The sequence below is a fragment of the Manihot esculenta genome, chromosome 10 (assembly GCF_001659605.2).
Source record: "Manihot esculenta cultivar AM560-2 chromosome 10, M.esculenta_v8, whole genome shotgun sequence".
NCBI lineage: Eukaryota > Viridiplantae > Streptophyta > Magnoliopsida > Malpighiales > Euphorbiaceae > Manihot > Manihot esculenta.
Window position 1 is genome coordinate 7829015 of NC_035170.2, and position 15557 is coordinate 7844571.

A 15557-nucleotide genomic window follows, 5' to 3' on the forward strand; every position below is an offset into this window, starting at 1 on the left:
TGTGACGTGAGTGAAAATAGCTGACCCAGTCACTTCGCAGCCCTGTCGCGTGCGCGCTGGGGGATTAAATGGCCGTCTGGCATGGAGAGGGAACTCTGATACATCCGTACGTCCGAACTTGAGTGACAGAGACAGGTGGCACTGTAGTAGAGAGACAGTTAGACATCACTAGAGGACAAAAGGAAAAGAGATAAAAGGAGAGGAAGGTCTTTTTCTCCATCTAAGTTCACACAACCATTGTAAACTTTATTTTCTAGATCTCAGAGCATCACAATTAAAATAGAGTTTTTTTCCAATAAATATTGTAGACACTATATGTTACCATTCAATTTCAGTAATAAAAGTGGAATTTTTAAAATGAAGAAAAGGAGGGAGTATGTGCTGAGCCAAAAGTTAGTAAAAATACGATATCGTTTGTCTCAATTGGGTTATTCCAAACCACAAACCGTCTAAATATTTAGTCTCTAATGATATCCACAAAGAATGATAATAAAAAAAATATTAGAATCGTTATAAGGGTTTGATAAGGAATAACTTTTTAGTATTAACTCTCTGCCTTTCCTACAAATTCTAGACGCTCTCAAAAATCTCTATATAGATAAAACACCGGCTCTCATTAGATGCCCTTTTATACTAAAACTCTAGAATTTTAGTATAATATTATTTATAGTGCCTATTGATATTATAAAACATCTGTTCAAAGTAAGCTATGTTTTGTTACCACAAAACAGGGCTCATGTGGCAAGGATCTGACAAGTGGAAAATGCGGTCTCGCTCGAGAAAAAAAAAAAGGCTCGGACATTTTAACATCCGGTTTACCGTCAAGACTCGCCCTTCCCTAAAAAGCTGAGTCTTGGCACGGAGTTACCATTATCAGGCACATTCCCATTTCGCCTGTGGTAGCTGGATCACTAACCTATTAGCTGGCGATACCCTTATCGAGCAGTCGGCTATGTCATTATCGGATTTTCAAGAAACACTATATTTATCTCCATCTTCTTATAATATAAAAGAGGAAATAATCACAGAGTCAAAGGTACATTATCTTTAATACTACTAAAGTTTTAAGTCATCTATTATATTCTCTCTTTTCTTCAAGGTACGAATTGAGTATCGGAGTGGCTGCCATGGGCACCTGCCATCGCCTCACGTCTCGTTTTTTGCAGGTTTTTGCCAACCACAACACAGTACCATTCTGGCCATGTCATCAGCCTAATCTCATCAACATCATTTGGTTCCACTGTCGAAAAGCCCATTGGATTCTCTTTGATCATTTGGATTTATGCCAAGCTCTTATTCCCTTTTTCTCTTTAAAGAATGAACTTTTCTTCCCTATTTTTGAAAATGGCTGAAATTGTACATGTCATCACCGGAGTACCCGACAAGAGTAAAGGGAAAAATAAGCAGGTAGCAGAGGATGTCTTATCTATCCATCAAGAACCATAGACCATGCAAGAGGTAAGGTTTCACCCCACAAACAAGGCAACTAGATTCTTCCAAAACAACCCGTTGGTCGTTAAGATCCTCCTAAACTAGTATGAGGTAAGGAGGATAATGGTAGATACAAGTAGTTTTGTTAACTTTCTTATCATAAATGTTTTTAACAAATTAGGCTTAGATAAAAACAACTTTGTCAGAGTCTTCTACCCTTCAATAGGGTTTGGAGATAAGACCGTGGCAGTGCTGGGCACCATCAACCTTTCCTTGGTACTCAAGGACGAAAAGTATAGACGAGAGTTGTATGTAGAGTTTAAGGTAGTATGATGTAAGCACATAGTAGACATCTCATTTGCATACAACGTGATACTCGGCCGTTCGGTCTTGAACTGCCACGGTATCGTTATTAATATGGGTACTATGTGTCTTAAGCTTCAAGCTCCCGGAGAAATAGTAGTGGTATGAGGCAATCCGAGATCAGCCAAAAAAGATTACAGATACCCTGCAAAAATTCTTGAAAAAACAATCATGCCCATCTACTTACTGGATAAGCTAGAATCTCACATAAAGCTAGAACCCGCAGATTTGGTATAGTAGGTCCAAATAGGGAAGGAGCAAAAGATGCAGTTTAGCACTGTATTATTCGGGGAAATGATACGAGCAAGAAAATGACAGAATATTTTAAAGGTTTAAAATGGAAAACTCCAAATCATAACAAATCAAGCTACCATCACTTAATTCAAGACTTACGAGATAAGAACTATATTTAGAAAGTATGAAAAAATAAGGAAATAAGGAAAAATAAGGTAATAAGGAAATAAGCAACACACTCTTCAATACATGTAAATACGTAATATAATTTCATATCTCGTAATACATGTATGGTCAAATTGCATTTAAGCTAATTTTATTATTTTGGTATTTTAGTATTTTGTGGGATTTATTTTAAATTAATTTGGTCTATATTATAAGCCAAATTCGTATAGCCCATTTAGGAATGAGATTTCTCCAAGACAATTTAGAAAAATAAACTTTAATGTAATCTAGGTTTGATTATTTAACTAGATACACTTTCTATATTGTAATTATACCTTCCTACAATAAAATTAGGGTTTGAAGGCTATAAAAACTCGATTCTTTTCTTATTACTATTGTTGAAGATTCGAGAACGAATCTTTTTGAAGAATGAGAGAATGATACGAGCAAGAAAATGACACGATATTTCAAAGGTTTAAAATGGAAAACCCCAAATTATGACAAATCAAGCTACCATCGTTTAATTCAAGGCATACGAGATGAGAACTATATTTGAGAATCATGGGAAAATAAGGAAATAAGCAACACACTCTTCAATATATGTAGACGCGAAATACAATTTCAGATCGCGTAATGCATGTACGATCAAATTGAATTTAGATCAATTTTGTTATTTTGGTATTTTAGTATTTTGTGGGATTTATTTTAAATTAATTTGGCCTATATTAGAAGCCAAATTCATGCAGCTCGTTTAGAAAAGAGATTTCTCCAAGACAATTTAGAAAAATGAACTTTAATGTAATCTAGGTTTGATTATTTGACTAGATACACTTTTTATATTGTAATTATACCTTCCTACAATAGAATTAGGATTTGAATGCTATAAAAATATCCTTAAGGTGGCAGCCACAATAAGCCAGTGAATAAAGATGATTTTATGAACAATATTTAGTTCTTCTTCATTATTTAGCAACTTATCAAGGTTTAACCTTGTGGTTGTAACAACCCAGAAACCGGACCGCTACCGGCGCTAAGATCCAGATCGACTTAAGGCCGCCGGGACCCATAGCAAGCCAAACATTCATCCTGTAAACCTGTTTAATCCCATACATGATTAACATATACATAAAAATTTTGAACTTTTCTTTTCATTCATCGACCAAACTCAACCTGTGCATGCACCACTCTTAGTCATAATCATCAACCCCACATTGGAGTTCTCAACAATGCTCCAATTGGGTAACATACATACATTAAGTTTGGTTTAAATAACATCATTAAAAATCATGTACACAAAGGGGATTAATAACATACTAGGGTCAAGCACAATTCTATCCTCAATGATACTATTACATTACATAACTGTTTAATACTATACTTTACATTACATCATTCTCATGTCCACTTCTAACTATTACATAAGATATACTTTACTCCTCTTGACCTCCTGGCCTATCTCGTACCTGCATACCTGGGGGATTAAGGGAGTGGGGTGAGCTACTAGAGCCCAGTGAGCAGAATAATAAAACATTTAAAACATATGCTATAATGGAATACATCACATCACAGACAAATCACATCAAGGATGGTTTTGTCACCAATAGTCCTCTACGTATCCAATAGTGCCAGGGGCGTAGAATGGGCCTCGACCTGGTCTTTCTCTTAACATAACATACATAACATAACATTCCTATAATGCCAGGGGCGTAGAATGGGCTTCGACCTGGTCTTTCTCTTAACATAGTGCCAGGGGCGTAGAATGGGTCTCGACCTGGACTTCCATACCATACCATATCATATCATATTACATCATATCATACGAGGACTAGAGGATCATCCAACACCCATCCACAACATCATCATATTATGCAATGCAAGATATTCGTGAATTCTAATGCAAGCAACCTAATACATCTCATGGCATTCGTGATGCATGAACATGCTCAAAAACTGATATATTTACTTTGAAACATAAAGAGTTATTCTACTCACCTTAGGCTAGCTCGGACAAGACTCGAAAGCAGCTTTCTCGCTGTTGGGGTCCTCGATTCCTCGGGTCCGAACCTACACAGGTGGACTCAAGTGAGGGACCTAACATACTAGAACATAACTCTAAAATACTCCCTAAAAACCCCCTGAAACACCTTAAAACAATCACATAAATCATGCAAATGAAGGCTGAACAGGGCACTTTCGGCAGCAGGTTCGGCGGCCGAAAGTCCCTCCAGAGCCAAAAGTCATGCACCTTCGGAGGCCGAAGGTCCTCTCCAGAGATGAAACTCATGCATGTTCGACGGCACCTTCGGCGGCCGAAAGTCCCTTCCAGAGCCGAAAGTCCACTTTCGGGGGCAGGGTTCGGCAGTCGATTCATGCTACCATAGGCAGGTTCGGCGGCCGAAAGACCCTTCGGCTGCCGAACCTGAGTTCTTCCAAAGGGCAGAAACTCAGCCTCTAACATGCACAAAAGCCTCCTAACTCATACAACATGCATTTACCTATTCTACAACATGCAAACTCAAGCATATAAGCTCCTAGGGGATTCAAACTATCCTAAACCCCAACTACAATACATCAAACATGCATAAACAACCCACATTGTTCGAAAGCTCAACATATACCGAAAACTCAACATAAACCTATACATGCATTTCTACCCCAAGAAACTTTATAAAACTCATTTAAAACATTCAAGGGAGGTAGGATCTAAGCTTACCTCTTGAAGATCGAGAGGAAAACGGTCCTAACTTGGAGATGGGGGAGGTTTCAACTCTTTGGTCTCCAAGCTCTAAAACTTGCTCTTTTGCTCAAATATCTTCAAATCAAGTTAAAACTTGTTAAAACTTGAAAGATTGGAGGAAAAAACATCAAAAATGACCAAGGGAGAGCATGAACTCACCGTGGCCGAAAATGGGGAGAAAACTCGCCCGTTTCGACCATGGAGCCCTTATATAGGGGCTGTCAGACCACCTTTCGGTAGCCTAAAGTGCCTCCAAAGCTCATGCAAGTTCGGCGGTCGAACATGAGGTTCGGCGGCCGAACCTTTGCCACTTTCGAAAGCCTAACTTGTCTCCCTAAACTATCCAATGTTCGGCGACCGAACTTGAGGTTCGGCGGCCGAACCTGGAAATGCCTCCATAGTCCTTTTCATTCAAAACTCAATTCCTTTCTTGCTTAAAATCACAAAACACATTAAAACATTTTATGAAAACATGATTTTACCCTTCTAGAGGTTTCCGACATCCGAGATTCCACCGGACGGTAGGAATTCCGATACCGGAGTCTAGCCGGGTATTACATTTTTCCCCCCTTAAGAACATTCGTCCCCAAATGTTCACCAAACAGCACATGGCATAACATAAAACATGAACATACAACAAAAACACATAACACTCACCTTAGAAGAGGTGAGGATATTGCTGGAGCATGGACTCCCGTGTCTCCTAGGTACACTCCTCGATGTTGTGGTGATTCCAAAGGACCTTCACCATCGGGATTTCCTTGTTCCTTAGCTTTCTGATCTGGGTGTCTATGATCCGCACTGGCTGCTCAACATAAGTGAGATCCTCTTGGATCTCCACATCAGGCTCACTAAGAACCTTTCCCGGATCTGACACAAACTTCCTCAACATAGAAACATGGAAAACCGGATGGATTCTTTCCATAGAAGCAGGTAAGTCCAGCTTATACGATACATTCCCAATCTTTTGCAAGATTTCAAAGGGTCCGATGTACCGTGGAGCTAGCTTACCTTTATTCTCGAATCGAATCACCCCTTTCATTGGAGACACTTTGAGCAATACCAAATCCCCCTCCTGAAACTCTACTTGTCTTCTGCGAATGTCCGCATAACTCTTCTGTTTGCTTGCAACAGTCTTAATCCTTTCTCTGATTATGGGCACCACCCTGCTGGTGATCTCTACTAGCTCAGGCCCTGCCAAGGCCTTTTCTCCAACTTCTTCCCAACAGATAGGCGACCTACACTTCCTTCCATACAAAGCTTCATATGGAGCCATCCCGATGCTAGCATGATGGCTGTTATTGTAGGAAAACTCCACCAAAGGTAGATGCTGCCTCCAAGAACCGCCAAAATCTAGCACACACATTCTGAGCATATCCTCTATTGTCTGGATGGTCCTCTCTGATTGTTCGTCCGTCTGAGGATGGAAAGCAGTGCTAAAATCCAACCTGGTACCCATAGCGTTCTGCAGACTCCGCCAAAACCTGGAGGTGAACTGGGGTCCTCTATCAGACACTATTGAAACAGGAACCCCATGCAGCCTGACAACCTCACCAACATACACCTGCGCCAACTTGTCCACAGAGTAGCCACTCCTGACAGGGATGAAGTGAGCAGATTTGGTCAGTCTGTCCACAATCACCCATATGGAGTCCAATTTTTTGGACGCTGCCGGTAACCCCACCACGAAGTCCATAGCAATATTCTCCCATTTCCACTCTGGAATAGGTAGTGGGTTAAGCATTCCAGCCGGCTTCTGGTGTTCCAGCTTCACCCTCTAACACACTTCGCAGGCTGACACAAACTGTGCCACTTCTCTTTTCATAGCTGGCCACCAATACCCTCTCTTGAGATCTTGATACATCTTGGTGGCTCCGGGGTGAACGCTGTATCTAGCATTATGAGCCTCTCTCATAATGTCTCCCTTCAGACCTACGTCATCTGGTACACACAATCTATTCCCATAGCGGAGGATCCCCTTACTGTCAAATCTGAACTCTTCATTCTTGCCTGACTGAACAGTCCTGGCAATCTTCACTAACTCTGGGTCCTCATGCTGTTTATGTGCCACCTGCTCTAGAAACACAGGTGTTACTCTCATATGGGCTATCAAAGCACCTGTACTAGATAACTCCAACTGCAAACCTTCATTGATGAGCTCGAAGAACTCCCTCACTACTGGTCTCCTTTCTGCTGAAATGTGGGACAAACTGCCAAGTGATTTTCGGCTTAAGGCGTCTGCCACAACATTCGCCTTACCCGGATGGTACTTAATCTTGCAAACGTAGTCACTAAGCAGTTCTACCCATCTTCTCTGCCTCAGATTCAGCTCTCTCTGACTCAGGATGTACTGCAGGCTCTTGTGATCTGTGAAGATCTCACATTTTACCCTATAAAGGTAGTGCCTCCACATCTTGAGTGCAAAGATTACCGCTGCCATCTCTAGGTCATGCGTAGGGTAATTAAACTCATGCTTCTTTAGCTGCCTAGAAGCATAAGCAATCACCCTTTCATTCTGCATTAAAACACAACCCAGTCCCACATGGGACGCATCGCAGTAGACTGTGAAGTCCTCATTACTAGTTGGCAGAGCTAACACTGGTGCTGAAGTCAACCTCCTCTTTAACTCTTCAAAGCTCTCTTCACACTGGTCGGTCCACACGAACCTCTGGTTCTTCTTAGTCAGTCTGGTCATGGGAGCTGCAATCTTAGAGAAGTCCTGAACGAACCTCCTGTAGTAACCTACCAAACCCAAAAAGCTCTTGATCTCTGTCACTGTAGTGGGTCTAGGCCAGTTAGCTACGACTTCCACCTTCTTGGGGTCTACCTCTATTCCATTTTCTGACACCACATGCCCCAAGAATGAAATGCTCCTCAGCTAGAATTCACACTTGGAGAACTTCGCATACAAGCCATGTTCCCTCAAGGTCTGCAGAACTAACCTCACATGATGGGCATACTCCTCTGCATTCCTGGAATACACTAAGATATCATCTATGAAGACAATAACAAAGTGATCCAGATATTGGCTAAATACTCTGTTCATGAGATCCATGAATGCTACAGGGGCATTAGTCAATCCGGACGGCATTACAAGGAACTCATAGTGCCCATATCTGGTTCTGAATGCCGTCTTCGGCACATCCTCTTCCCTTATCCTCAGGTGATGGTACCCGGATCTCAGATCTATCTTGGAGAAACAACCTGCTCCGGCTAGTTGGTCGAATAGATCGTCGATCCTCGGCAACGGGTACTTATTCTTGGTAGTGACCTTGTTCAACTACCTGTAGTCGATACAAAGTCTAAGGGATCCATCTTTCTTTTTCACAAACAGCACTGGAGCACCCCAAGGTGAGGTACTCGGTCGGATGAAGCCCTTATCTACCAACTTTTGCAACTGCTCCTTAAGCTCTTTCAATTCTGCTGGTGCCATCCTGTAGGGAGGGCTAGAGATCGGTCTGGTTCCAGGCATCAATTCAATTTCGAACTCTATTTCCCTAGCAGGTGGTAAACCTGGCAGCTCGTCTGGGAAGACATCTAAAAACTCACTGACCACGGGCATTGAGGCGGACTCTCTGACATGACTATCCAGCTCTCTTACATGAGCTAGAAAACCCTGACAACCCCTCCTGAGTAGCCTACGAGCCTGCAGGGCTGATATCAAACCTCTAGGTATACCCCTCCTATCTCCTCTGAAGACAACCTCTGACCCACCCTGACATCTGAACCTGACTACCTTGTCTCTGCAGTCCAATGTAGCACCATGGGTAGATAGCCAATCCATCCCTAGAATGACGTCAAAATCTATCAAATCTAGAACCACAAGGTCGGCTGAAAGGCATCTTCCCTCAACAAAAACTGGACTACACTGGCAGACTGACTCTGCCACTGACGGGTCACACTTGGGTCCACTGACCCATAGGGGACACTCTAACCCAGAGACCATCAAACCCAACCTCTCGACGGCCCTCAGAGCAATGAAAGAATGAGATGCACCAGGGTCCATTAAGGCATAAACATCTGAACAGCCAATGATGAGATTACCTGACACCATGGTGTTTGATGCATTTGCCTCCTGCTGAGTCATCGTGAAGATCCGTGCTGGAGCTTACGGACCCTCACCCCTGAAACCTGCTGAAGAAGAGGCTGCCCCTCTCCTTCTGCCTCTGCCACTAGTCTGAGTCGCGGCTGGAGCTGCTGGCTGAGCCACACTACCAAAAGCTGTCTGCTGAGACTGAGTTACATAAGCTGCTCTGGGACACTCCCACGCCATGTGTCCCTCCTGCCCACATCTAAAGCAGGCTGTCATCCCAAACTGACATACTCCCTTGTGCGGCTTCCCACACTTCATACATACTGCATTATCTGCACCTGAGCTCGAGCCACCTCCTAATCCCAGACCTGACTTGATCTTGTTCAAGAACTTGTTCTTCTTGGACTTGGCTTTACCCCAGCTTTTACTTCCTGAAGCTGCTGCACTCAGAGAAGAAGGGTCTAACCTTCCCCCGCCTGGGGTCTTGGAACCAGATGGTTGTGCCACTAACTGCTTGACTGTTCCCTGAATGATGGCACTAGCCTCCATTTTCCGGGCCATATCCACTATGGCATTGAAGCTCTCCCTATCTGCTGACTGGATCAAGGAGGAATATCTGGAATGAAGCTTCATGATATACCTCCTAGCCTTCTTCTGATCTGTATCAAGGGTTTGCCCTGCAAACGGCAACAGCTCTAAGAATCTGTCTGTGAACTCCTCTACACCTATTTCCTCCGTCTGCCTCAACTGCTCAAATTCAATCATTTTCAACTCCCTTGAACTGTCAGGGAAGGCCCATCCAGCAAAATCATTAGCAAACTCCTCCTATGAAAGATTATCCACCCTCGGGCTCACATAGTTCTTAAACCACTCTCGGGTCTTTTTGCACTTCAGTGTGAACCCAGCCATCTGAATGGCTCTACTGTCATCAGCCCCTAACTCATCTGTAATCGTCTTGACCCTCTCAAGATACACAAACGGGTCATCACCTGTTTCAAACTGGGGAGCACCCAGCTTCATATAGTCGGTCATCTTGACCTTGCTCCCTCCAGATGAGCTAGGTTTTGGTACTTGGGTTTCTGGGACAGTAGGTCCTGCTGGTGGTGGAGGATGTAACAGCCCGGAAATCCGGACCGCTACCGGCGCTAGGATCCAGGTCGGCGTAAGGCCGCCGGGACCCGTAGCAAGCCTGACATATAACCTGTAAACCTGTAAATCCCATACATGATCAAACAAACTCAAAAGAATCTGTAAACATACTCATATCTCAACCAAGCTCAACCTGTATATATCATAATCATAAACATAAACCACCACTGGAGCCCTCATCAAATGCTCCAATGGGGTATCTCATCATACATTGAGCTTGGACTATCATAAACATCATAAACATAACTTTGGATCATGCATCAAAAGGGATAACAACATATATTGGTCAAGCACAACTCTATCCTCAATATCCAAATTACATAACATACTGTAATCTCTTACATTACATCATAGTACAATTGTCATGTCCACAATCTAACTATTTCATAAACATACTTCAAGTCTCTGGCTAACCTCCTGATCTACCCTGTACCTGCACATCTGGGGTTAGGGGAGAGGGGTGAGCTACAAAGCCCAGTGAGCAGAATAGAGAAAACATATATTAAAATTTCATGCTTTCATGAGATGCAACACATCACAAACATATCACATAAGGACGGTATTGTCACCTCTAGTCCTCTACATTCCAAAGTGCCGGTGTAATACCCGGCTAGAAGTCGGCATCAGAATTCCTGTCGTCCGGTGGAATCCGTGGTGTCGGACTTCTAGAGGAGGATAGGATTTATGGGTTATGATGTGTTTTACTGTTTTACTTCAGTTTTGAGCTGAAATGACCTAAGGCAGATGAGCCAAGTTCGGCCGCCGAATGTAAGTTCGGCCGCCGAAAGTACCCAATGTTCGGCTTCCGAATTCAGGATTCGGCCCCCGAATGTTGCCTGGTTTTGCATGCGATTCGGCAGCCGAAGCTGAGTTGCTGAGCCAGCAGTTTTGTATCCCTTAGTCAGCATTTTGGACAGGTGTTATCACCAGATCATGTCCAGAAGTTGGTCACGTCTCCCATGCTTTATGTGCTGCGTTTGGGCAGCTCATGCAGATAGTGCACAAGGTTTTGAATGTTTTGAAGCAAAAAGTTAAGTTTGTGAGAGTGTGAGAGTTTGAGGAGAGTTGGTTCGTTTTCCTTCGTTCAGAGTGTTCATCTTCTTGTTACAGGAGGTAAGTAATGCTCTTGAACCTGTTTATGTGTTTTCTGAAGGTTTTATAGAAGTTAAGGGAGAGAGATGCATGGTTAAGTGAGAAGTAGTGGTTTTGATGATTTATGCATGTATACATGATTCTGTGGTATGTTTGATTTGTTGTTTGGGGTTATTAGATAGGTTTGGACCCCTGTGATCATATACTTGAGTATATGTGTGTTGCCTAGTTGAAGTATGCATGTTTGGAGATGGTGAAGGGAAGGAGGAGCTTGGTTTGCCGTCGGGGCTGAGTTCTGGATGAACTCAGGTTCGGCAGCCGAAAGTTCATTCGGCCGCTGAACCTCTTGCATGGTGGCTTAGGCTGCCACAGCTTTCCCCCGTGAGTTTTGCATGTTCGGCTCTGTTTGGGGACTTCGGCCGCCTAAGGTGCCGCCGAAGGTGCTTGAGTTTCGTCTCTGGAGAGGACATTCGGCCGCCGAACCTGCCGCCGAAAGTGTTCTGTCCAGCCTTCTTTTGCATGCTTTGCATGAGGTTTAGAGTGAGTTTAAGGGGCGTCTTGGGAAGTTGAATAGAGTTGGTCATAAGCTAGTTTGGTCCCTCATTTGAATTTATCTGTATCTGTACAGACCAGAGGAACCAGAGAGAGCAGCAGTGAGTACTGCTCCAGAGTTGTCAGAGCCTGCTCAGTCAGTCAGTTCAGTTAGCCAGAGGTGAGTGGAACTAAACTTAAATCTTTTAATTGGAACATGAACTGCTTTTAGCATCAGTCATGCATCATGATTATGCCATAGGTTGCGTGCATTAGTATCCACGAATATGTTGCATTGCATAGTTATCTGTTGATGTGAGTAAATGCTGAATGATCCAATAGTCACAGACAGGAAGTCCAGGAGCCTTTGACTACGCCCTGGCAGGTATAGCTAAGTCCAGGAGCCTTTGACTACGCCCTGGCAATGGTAAGTACAGAGGTGTTATATACACATATACATATATGACAGGAAGACCAGGTGCTCGATTCTACGCCCTGGCACAGAGTTACTGGGACTATGTGGTGACAGGTTTACTCTTGATGTGGTTTATTTGTGTTATGACGCATTCCATGAGATCATGTTGAGATATTTTACTGTTCTACTCACTGGGCTTTAGAGCTCATCCCGCTCCCTTAACCCCAGTTTTGCAGGTTCAGTTACAGTGACAGTTCAGCAGAGTACAGAAAGAGTAAAAGAGCTTGTAATAGAATAGAGTGGACATGTAAATTGTAAAGAGATGTTATAGTTGTGTAATGTTAGAATTGTGCTTGACTTAGTTGTATTGTGTTGTAAAGCTTTTGTTACATACATGATCTGTATATGTATCTATGTTTTATAACCAGGCGTAACAGGTATGAGTTAACCCGTCTAGAGCAAGCTCTAGTCAGGGGTACAGAGTACAGAGTACAGAGTACAGAGTACAGAGATAGTGCATGCACAGGTTAAGCCTTGGTTTAGCACAGAGTTTTATTTTCACAGAAAATGTATGATCATGTATGAGTTTTACAGGTACACAGAGAGTATAGCAGGCTTGCTACGGGTTCTGGCGGCCTTAAGCCGACCTGAATCCTAGCGCCGGTGACGGTCCATTTTGGGGTCGTTACAGATTGGTATCAGAGCCCTAGGTTCACATGATCGGACCTATAGAGACAGTGTCGGGCTCATAGAGAGTGGTCAAGCACAATAGGAAATCATGTCCACTAGGATAGGGTGTTGCGTCCTATCTGTGATATGCTATGAGTTATGCATGTGCCTTATTGTTATGTGTTGTTTATGTGCTCAAGTGCTATGTTATGTGTTTTTTTCCAGAGAGTAAAGATGAGAGGAACTCGTCGATCAGCTCGATTGACTGGAGTCCCACCAGAAATTGAGAGACCAGCTGCTCGTCCTCCTGCATTGCCAAGGGCAAGGTCTCAGAGATCTAGCAGGGAAGGTACATCAATAGACCCTAGAAGGTCTGTGGACGAGAGCAGAAGAGGAACCGTTAGAGGAGAAAGATCAGAGGAAAGGATGGAAGCTATGGAGTTTGATCAGTCTAGAGATGACAGCATGGGTATAGGCAGTTTTGAGGAAGGTATGGGAGAGTCACAGGGAGGTGCTCAGACCTCAGGTTTTTGCTATCCAGAGTATCCGATGGGAGGTATGTCGGAATACTCTAGTTTTGTCCCATATCCTCCTTACATGCCATATATGCCTTATCCGTCTTACTATCCACCATATCCTATGTATCTAACTTCCCCTACCCATCCAAGTGCAGCACACCTAGAGCCAAATGAACCAGTACCATCACTAGAACCAGTAGCCCCTGTTGCTGACAGACATCAACCTAGCTCATCTGGAGGTAAAGTGCAAATGACGGAGTACTTGAAATTGGATGCTCCTAAATACAACACGGGAGATGATCCATTTGATTACCTCAGAGCAGTTAGGATGATAACCAGTGAGTTGGGAGCTGATGATAGTAGAGCCATTGAGATGGCAGGTTTCACATTAAAATGCAAGAAAGCCAGAGAATGGTTCAAGAACTATGTGGAACCTAGAATGGACAACATGTCATGGGGAGAGTTCGCCAATGAGTTTGCAGGGTGGGCTTTTCCTGACAGTTCTCGGGAGATGAAAATAATAGAGTTCGAACAGTTGCGCCAAACAGATGAGATGAGTGTTGATGAATTTACAGATAAGTTCCTGGATTTGGTTCAGTATGTAGGTCAAGCCTATGATACTGATCAGAAGAAGGCAAGGAGATATACTATGAGATTGCATCCCAGGTATGCTTCCTTGATTCTTCCAGCAGAAAAGGAGAGTTTCCACACTATAGTGGATGCAGCCAGGAAAATGGAAGCTAGTGCCAATATTCAGAAACAATCAAAGGCACAGGCTTCGGGTTCTAAGGCCCCCAGTGCAGGCACGTCAGGCAGCAAGAGATGGGATAGAGCAAAAGGAACAAAGAGTAAGTTCTGGAATAAAGTCAAGTCAGGTCTGGGAATAGGTAGTGGCTCTAGCTCTGGCACAGCTCCAGTCTGCAGACGATGCGGAGAACCACATGGCGGAGTTTGTCGATTGGGATCTACAGCTTGTTTTCGATGTGGACAGGAAGGGCATATTGCTCGGGATTGTCCGCAGGTGACTTTTGCACCATCCCAGCAGATGAGTTCAGGCAGTGTGGTACAGCCAGTTGCTCAGCCAGCAGCTCCAGTCATGCCTCAGAGTAGTGGCAGAGGTAGAGGGAGAGGGGCAGCCTCTACTTCAGCAGTAGGTTCCCGAGGTGGAAATCCGGTAGCCCCAGCACAGATTTTCACAGTGACACAGGAGGAGGCTAACACGTCGAACACAGTGGTGTCAGGTAATCTCATCATTGGGTGTTCAGATGTGTATGCTTTGATGGACCCCGGTGCTTCTCATTCCCTTATTGCTTCGAGAGCCATAGAGAGATTGGGTTTGATCAGTTCTGAGTTAGAGTATCCTCTCTGGGTCAGTGGACCTAAATGTGACCCATCAGTGGCAGTGTCAGTCTGTCGTTTCAGTCCAGTGTTTATAGAGGGTAGATACCTTCCAGCTGACCTTGTGGTTCTAGATTTGACAGATTTTGATGTCATTCTAGAGATGGATTGGTTATCTACATATAGTGCTACTTTGGACTGTAGAGAGAAGATAGTGAGTCTCAGAGACCAGGATGGGTCAGAGTGTGTCTTCAGAGGAGACAGGAGAGGTACACCCAGAGGTATGATTTCAGCCCTTCAGGCTCGTCGTTTGCTTAGGAGGGGTTGTCAGGGGTTTCTAGCTCATGTGAGAGAGCTAGACAGTCAGGTGAGGGAACCAGCCACAGTCCCAGTAGTCCGAGAGTTTCTTGATGTGTTCCCAGACGATTTACCAGGACTCCCACCTGATAGGGAGATAGGGTTTGAAATTGAATTGCTGCCAGGTACTAGACCTATCTCTATTCCTCCCTACAGGATGGCACCAGCAGAGTTAAAAGAGTTGAAAGAACAGTTGCAGGACATGGTAGATAAGGGTTTCATCCGCCCTAGTACCTCCCCTTGGGGTGCTCCAGTGCTTTTTGTCAGAAAGAAGGATGGATCCCTTAGACTTTGTATCGACTATAGACAGTTGAACAAGGTCACTATCAAGAATAGATATCCGCTACCTCGGATTGATGATCTCTTTGACCAGCTAGCTGGAGCAGGTTGTTTTTCAAAAATAGATCTGAGATCCGGGTATCATCAGTTGAGAGTCAGAGAGGCAGATGTGTCTACGACAGCTTTCAGGACTAGATATGGGCATTATGAGTTCTTAGTGATGCCGTTCGGGTTGACTAACGCCCC